Source organism: Dendrobates tinctorius, unplaced genomic scaffold, assembly GCF_039654945.1.
Source record: "Dendrobates tinctorius isolate UK_male_01 unplaced genomic scaffold, ASM3965494v1 ptg000350l, whole genome shotgun sequence".
Lineage (NCBI taxonomy): Eukaryota > Metazoa > Chordata > Amphibia > Anura > Dendrobatidae > Dendrobates > Dendrobates tinctorius.
In genome coordinates this window covers 2,360,834-2,369,084 of record NW_027362016.1, presented here as the reverse complement: position 1 = coordinate 2,369,084, position 8,251 = coordinate 2,360,834, and the positions used below count along the sequence as shown (strand labels likewise).

At 35.1% G+C, this 8,251-nt stretch overlaps 2 non-coding genes across 2 annotated transcripts; both read right to left on the bottom strand.

Annotated features, from left to right (window-relative positions):
• Positions 1-4,880: 4,880 nt before the first annotated feature.
• Positions 4,881-4,953, bottom strand: TRNAF-GAA (transfer RNA phenylalanine (anticodon GAA)). Its single transcript has one exon. It is a non-coding gene; the product is annotated as a tRNA-Phe (tRNA).
• Positions 4,954-7,868: 2,915 nt separating this feature from the next.
• On the bottom strand, positions 7,869-7,941 carry TRNAF-GAA (transfer RNA phenylalanine (anticodon GAA)). The gene has a single exon. It is a non-coding gene; the product is annotated as a tRNA-Phe (tRNA).
• Between the last annotated feature and the right edge of the window lie 310 nt (positions 7,942-8,251).

The following is an 8,251-nucleotide window of genomic DNA, read 5'->3' as shown; positions in this document are numbered from 1 at the left end:
TCTGCATTAATTTTTAAACCTCCATTTATTTTGTTTGGATATTAGAAATGTTAGATTTCTCACAAATGCGGTGATGCACCACATTTCTTCAGAAACTACTGTTTGGCCACACAGCAGGGCTTTGAAAGGAAGAGCCCTATTTGGGTTTTGCAATGCAGATTTTGCAGGAATACCTTGCAGATGAAATTTGCAGAGTACCAAAACAGCAGAAAACCTCCCAAAGTGACCACATTTTAGAAATTATTTTGCACAATGAGTTAATCAACACCTGCAATTACTATTGTCAGCCTATAGGTGTTTTCACTCTGAACCATCCAGCATTGCAAGTATGCCAGTTTAGTGCCCAGCTTTTGCTTGCAGAGACAAGCAACCCATACATTTTTAAGTGGGCTCTACTCACTGGAGCAATGTCAAATATGTAGATGCTTTGTCTCACCATTAAAGTAGAAACCTCCTATATTTCAAATTAAAGATGACGGACCTGTGTGGAGCTTGTGTTTTTTGCCTTTTTGACTTTGTCCACAGCATATTTTTTAAGGACATTTGTCTCAGTAACGCCTCAGTGTTTCAAAGTCAAACAAGCTGACTATAATCATTCAGCTAGTGTCTGATAAGTGCTGTCTGTTTCAGCTATCAGGTTACCTTTTAATCCTCTTACAGCTAAGTCAATCTGAAATAAAACAAAATAGAGGAAAAATTACTAAAAAACATTCATGTGTTCAAAAGGAAAAAGTTACCGTTTCTCAAATTTTTAACATTTTGTTTTCTGTAGATAGTTAAGATTTTTAGGCCTTTTACATTAGCTGTAAATAATGAGTCCATGTGCTTTGTTTAATATCTCCTTAAAATGGAAACGGTGAAGAAAAAGCATTTTGCTGAAACCTGGGATTGGACCAGGAACCTTTAGATCTTCAGTCTAACGCTCTCCCAACTGAGCTACTTTGGCCATATCTATGCATTTTCTGGGGGGGTTTGACACTCTGCAAATGTCAAGTGTCACACCTGGAGGGATATATTATAATTTTTAATTTGACTGTTTTTTGAAGCATGATTTCTATTTGAAACGCCTTCCATTTTGCTGTACATATTTAATAACATTCATTAACTATTTGTGAATGAGTAGAAAAAGACAGCAATTTTGCCATTGAAGTTTTACATTTTCAGTTTGTCTCCATGCACCAGTATAATTCTGACCCTGTGCTTCTAGAATAGGTCATGGTCGCACATAAAACACAATTTGCATGCATAATGTTACATCAAGATTTATTTTTTATGAGATGCAAACAATTGGAGCAAAATAGAGACAAAAATTTAGAGAAAATATTTTATTGATTGTTAATGTTAAAAGTGAGACCATTTGTCCCAAAATGTGCTGAAACATGTCAGAATGACATGGGCATTTCACATTTTTTAAACTATGATTAACTACTTGTTAAGTTTTTGTTTATTAAGTATCGTTATGGTCTATTGATGTATGAGGTGAAAACTATGAAAGTAGACTTACCAGCAAATCCGTTTCTAGATATATTTCATGACAGCACTGTAGAAGGTTGATTCCCTACCCTAATAGGGACAGAGAACACAAAGAGGTGAAATAGTCCCTCCTCATTGACTGTCCAAAGGATTTTTCTATTGCCAAAAGAACAACAGACATATGCACAAAAAATCTGTTTGATGTTCCTAGAGTTCTTTTTTGAGAGGACAAATTCAGATTCATTCCAAAGACTCTCAGGAAATTTTTCAAAACCACATTACTAAGTTTTGTTTGACCTCATCTAATCAATAAATGAAGATAAAGTTTCTTGAAATTAAATGTTGATGTCAGAAGTGGGAGTCTGCGACCTGAACGCAGCGCCTTAGACCGCTCGGCCATCCTGACTTCGATATGCAATTGGAACTTAACTCCTTCCATGCTAGTCAGCAGAAATGTTACCATTTCTTGTGATTAAAAACTTGTCACACCACCCCAAAAAAGTCAATAAATAACATTTTTTATATGCGTACTTTTCGTCTGCATTAATTTTTAAACCTCCATTTATTTTGTTTGGATATTAGAAATGTTAGTTCTCACAAATGCGGTGATGCGCCACATTTCTTCAGAAACTACTGTTTGGCCACACAGCAGGGCTTTGAAAGGAAGAGCCCTATTTGGGTTTTGCAATGCAGATTTTGCAGGAATACCTTGCAGATGAAATTTGCAGAGTACCAAAACAGCAGAAAACCTCCCAAAGTGACCACATTTTAGAAATTATTTTGCACAATGAGTTAATCAACACCTGCAATTACTATTGTCAGCCTATAGGTGTTTTCACTCTGAACCATCCAGCATTGCAAGTATGCCAGTTTAGTGCCCAGCTTTTGCTTGCAGAGACAAGCAACCCATACATTTTTAAGTGGGCTCTACTCACTGGAGCAATGTCAAATATGTAGATGCTTTGTCTCACCATTAAAGTAGAAACCTCCTATATTTCAAATTAAAGATGACGGACCTTTGTGGAGCTTGTGTTTTTTGCCTTTTTGACTTTGTCCACAGCATATTTTTTAAGGACATTTGTCTCAGTAATGCCTCAGTGTTTCAAAGTCAAACAAGCTGACTATAATCATTCAGCTAGTGTCTGATAAGTGCTGACTGTTTCAGCTATCAGGTTACCTTTTAATCCTCTTACAGCTAAGTCAATCTGAAATAAAACAAAATAGAGGAAAAATTACTAAAAAACATTCATGTGTTCAAAAGGAAAAAGTTACCGTTTCTCAAATTTTTAACATTTTGTTTTCTGTAGATAGTTAAGATTTTTAGGCCTTTTACATTAGCTGTAAATAATGAGTCCATGTGCTTTGTTTAATATCTCCTTAAAATGGAAACGGTGAAGAAAAAGCATTTTGCTGAAACCTGGGATTGGACCAGGAACCTTTAGATCTTCAGTCTAACGCTCTCCCAACTGAGCTATTTTGGCCATATCTATGCATTTTCTGGGGGGGTTTGACACTCTGCAAATATCAAGTGTCACACCTGGAGGGATATATTATAATTTTTAATTTGACTGTTTTTTGAAGCATGATTTCTATTTGAAACGCCTTCCATTTTGCTGTACATATTTAATAACATTCATTAACTATTTGTGAATGAGTAGAAAAAGACAGCAATTTTGCCATTGAAGTTTTACATTTTCAGTTTGTCTCCATGCACCAGTATAATTCTGACCCTGTGCTTCTAGAATAGGTCATGGTCGCACATAAAACACAATTTGCATGCATAATGTTACATCAAGATTTATTTTTTATGAGATGCAAACAATTGGAGCAAAATAGAGACAAAAATTTAGAGAAAATATTTTATTGATTGTTAATGTTAAAAGTGAGACCATTTGTCCCAAAATGTGCTGAAACATGTCAGAATGACATGGGCATTTCACATTTTTTAAACTATGATTAACTACTTGTTAAGTTTTTGTTTATTAAGTATCGTTATGGTCTATTGATGTATGAGGTGAAAACTATGAAAGTAGACTTACCAGCAAATCCGTTTCTAGATATATTTCATGACAGCACTGTAGAAGGTTGATTCCCTACCCTAATAGGGACAGAGAACACAAAGAGGTGAAATAGTCCCTCCTCATTGACTGTCCAAAGGATTTTTCTATTGCCAAAAGAACAACAGACATATGCACAAAAAATCTGTTTGATGTTCCTAGAGTTCTTTTTTGAGAGGACAAATTCAGATTCACTCCAAAGACTCTCAGGAAATTTTTCAAAACCACATTACTAAGTTTTGTTTGACCTCATCTAATCAATAAATGAAGATAAAGTTTCTTGAAATTAAATGTTGATGTCAGAAGTGGGAGTCTGCGACCTGAACGCAGCGCCTTAGACCGCTCGGCCATCCTGACTTCGATATGCAATTGGAACTTAACTCCTTCCATGCTAGTCAGCAGAAATGTTACCATTTCTTGTGATTAAAAACTTGTCACACCACCCCAAAAAAGTCAATAAATAACATTTTTTATATGCGTACTTTTCGTCTGCATTAATTTTTAAACCTCCATTTATTTTGTTTGGATATTAGAAATGTTAGTTCTCACAAATGCGGTGATGCGCCACATTTCTTCAGAAACTACTGTTTGGCCACACAGCAGGGCTTTGAAAGGAAGAGCCCTATTTGGGTTTTGCAATGCAGATTTTGCAGGAATACCTTGCAGATGAAATTTGCAGAGTACCAAAACAGCAGAAAACCTCCCAAAGTGACCACATTTTAGAAATTATTTTGCACAATGAGTTAATCAACACCTGCAATTACTATTGTCAGCCTATAGGTGTTTTCACTCTGAACCATCCAGCATTGCAAGTATGCCAGTTTAGTGCCCAGCTTTTGCTTGCAGAGACAAGCAACCCATACATTTTTAAGTGGGCTCTACTCACTGGAGCAATGTCAAATATGTAGATGCTTTGTCTCACCATTAAAGTAGAAACCTCCTATATTTCAAATTAAAGATGACGGACCTTTGTGGAGCTTGTGTTTTTTGCCTTTTTGACTTTGTCCACAGCATATTTTTTAAGGACATTTGTCTCAGTAATGCCTCAGTGTTTCAAAGTCAAACAAGCTGACTATAATCATTCAGCTAGTGTCTGATAAGTGCTGACTGTTTCAGCTATCAGGTTACCTTTTAATCCTCTTACAGCTAAGTCAATCTGAAATAAAACAAAATAGAGGAAAAATTACTAAAAAACATTCATGTGTTCAAAAGGAAAAAGTTACCGTTTCTCAAATTTTTAACATTTTGTTTTCTGTAGATAGTTAAGATTTTTAGGCCTTTTGATCATGATCAGTCCATGTGCTTTGTTTAATATCTCCTTAAAATGTAAACGGTGAAGAAAAAGCATTTTGCCGAAACCCGGGATTGGACCAGGGACCTTTAGATCTTCAGTCTAACGCTCTCCCAACTGAGCTATTTCGGCCATATCTATACATTTTCTGGTGGGTTTGACACTCTGCAAATGTCAAGTGTCACACCTGGAGGGATATATTATAATTTTTCATTTGACTGTTTTTTGAAGCATGATTTCTATTTGAAACGCCTTCCATTTTGCTGCACATATTTAATAACATTCATTAACTATTTGTGAATGAGTAGAAAAAGACAGCAATTTTGCCATTGAATTTTTACATTTTCAGTTTGTCTCTATGCACCAGTATAATTCTGACCCCGTGCTTCTAGAATATTTCATGGTCGCACATAAAACACAATTTGCATGCATAATGTTACATCAAGTTTTATTTTTTATGAGATGCAAACAATTGGAGCAAAAAAGAGACAAAAATTTAGAGAAAATATTTTATTGATTGTTAATGTTAAAAGTGAGACCATTTGTCCCAAAATGTGCTGAAACATGTCAGAATGACATGGGCATTTCACATTTTTTAAACTATGATTAGCTACTTGTTACGTTTTTGTTTATTAAGTATCGTTATGGTCTATTGATGTATGAGGTGAAAACTATGAAAGTAGACTTACCAGCAAATCCGTTTCTAGATATATTTCATGACAGCACTGTAGAAGGTTGATTCCCTACCCTAATAGGGACAGAGAACACAAAGAGGTGAAATAGTCCCTCCTTATTGACTGTCCAAAGGCTTTTTCTATTGCCAAAAGAACAACAGACATATGCACAAAAAATCTGTTTGATGTTCCTAGAGTTCTTTTTTGAGAGGACAAATTCACATTCACTCCAAAGACTCTCAGGAAATTTTTCAAAACCACATTACTAAGTTTTGTTTGACCTCATCTAATCAATAAATGAAGAAAAAAGTTTCTTGAAATTAAAAGTTGATGTCAGAGGTGGGATTTGAACCACTTGTAAACGGTGAAGAAAAAGCATTTTGCCGAAACCCGGGATTGGACCAGGGACCTTTAGATCTTCTGTCTAACGCTCTCCCAACTGAGCTATTTCGGCCATATCTATACATTTTCTGGGGGGTTTGACACTCTGCAAATGTCAAGTGTCACACCTGGAGGGATATATTATAATTTTTCATTTGACTGTTTTTTGAAGCATGATTTCTATTTGAAACACCTTCCATTTTGCTGTACATATTTAATAACATTCATTAACTATTTGTGAATGAGTAGAAAAAGACAGCAATTTTGCCATTGAATTTTTACATTTTCAGTTTGTCTCCATGCACCAGTATAATTCTGACCCTGTGCTTCTAGAATAGGTCATGGTCGCACATAAAACACAATTTGCATGCATAATGTTACATCAAGTTTTATTTTTTATGAGATGCAAACAATTGGAGCAAAAAAGAGACAAAAATTTAGAGAAAATATTTTATTGATTTTTAATGTTAAAAGTGAGACCATTTGTCCCAAAATGTGCTGAAACATGTCAGAATGACATGGGCATTTCACATTTTTTAAACTATGATTACCTACTTGTTACGTTTTTGTTTATTAAGTATCGTTATGGTCTATTGATGTATGAGGTGAAAACTATGAAAGTAGACTTAACAGCAAATCCGTTTCTAGATATATTTCATGACAGCACTGTAGAAGGTTGATTCCCTACCCTAATAGGGACAGAGAACACAAAGAGGTGAAATAGTCCCTCCTCATTGACTGTCCAAAGGATTTTTCTAGTGCCAAAAGAACAACAGACATATGCACAAAAAATCTGTTTGATGTTCCTATAGTTCTTTTTTGAGAGGACAAATTCAGATTCACTCCAAAGACTCTCAGGAAATTTTTCAAAACCACATTACTAAGTTTTGTTTGACCTCATCTAATCAATAAATGAAGAAAAAAGTTTCTTGAAATTAAAAGTTGATGTCAGAGGTGGGATTTGAACCACTTGTAAACGGTGAAGAAAAAGCATTTTGCCGAAACCCGGGATTGGACCAGGGACCTTTAGATCTTCAGTCTAACGCTCTCCTATCTGAGCTATTTCGGCCATATCTATACAATTTCTGGGGGGTTTGACACTCTGCAAATGTCAAGTGTGACACCTGGAGGGATATATTATAATTTTTCATTTGACTGTTTTTTGAAGCATGATTTCTATTTGAAACGCCTTCCATTTTGCTGTACATATTTAATAACATTCATTAACTATTTGTGAATGAGTAGAAAAAGACAGCAATTTTGCCATTGAAGTTTTACATTTTCAGTTTGTCTCCATGCACCAGTATAATTCTGACCCTGTGCTTCTAGAATAGGTCATGGTCGCACATAAAACACAATTTGCATGCATAATGTTACATCAAGTTTTATTTTTTATGAGATGCAAACAATTGGAGCAAAATAGAGACAAAAATTTAGAGAAAATATTTTATTGATTGTTAATGTTAAAAGTGAGACCATTTGTCCCAAAATGTGCTGAAACATGTCAGAATGACATGGGCATTTCACATTTTTTAAACTATGATTACCTACTTGTTAAGTTTTTGTTTATTAAGTATCGTTATGGTCTATTGATGTATGAGGTGAAAACTATGAAAGTAGACTTACCAGCAAATCCGTTTCTAGATATATTTCATGACAGCACTGTAGAAGGTTGATTCCCTACCCTAATAGGGACAGAGAACACAAAGAGGTGAAATAGTCCCTCCTCATTGACTGTCCAAAGGATTTTTCTAGTGCCAAAAGAACAACAGACATATGCACAAAAAATCTGTTTGATGTTCCTAGAGTTCTTTTTTGAGAGGACAAATTCAGATTCACTCCAAAGACTCTCAGGAAATTTTTCAAAACCACATTACTAAGTTTTGTTTGACCTCATCTAATCAATAAATGAAGAAAAAAGTTTCTTGAAATTAAAAGTTGATGTCAGAGGTGGGATTTGAACCACTTGTAAACGGTGAAGAAAAAGCATTTTGCCGAAACCCGGGATTGGACCAGGGACCTTTAGATCTTCAGTCTAACGCTCTCCCAACTGAGCTATTTCGGCCATATCGATACATTTTCTGGGGGGTTTGACACTCTGCAAATGTCAAGTGTCACACCTGGAGGGATATATTATAATTTTTCATTTGACTGTTTTTTGAAGCATGATTTCTATTTGAAACGCCTTCCATTTTGCTGTACATATTTAATAACATTCATTAACTATTTGTGAATGAGTAGAAAAAGACAGCAATTTTGCCATTGAAGTTTTACATTTTCAGTTTGTCTCCATGCACCAGTATAATTCTGACCCTGTGCTTCTAGAATAGGTCATGGTCGCACATAAAACACAATTTGCATGCATAATGTTACAT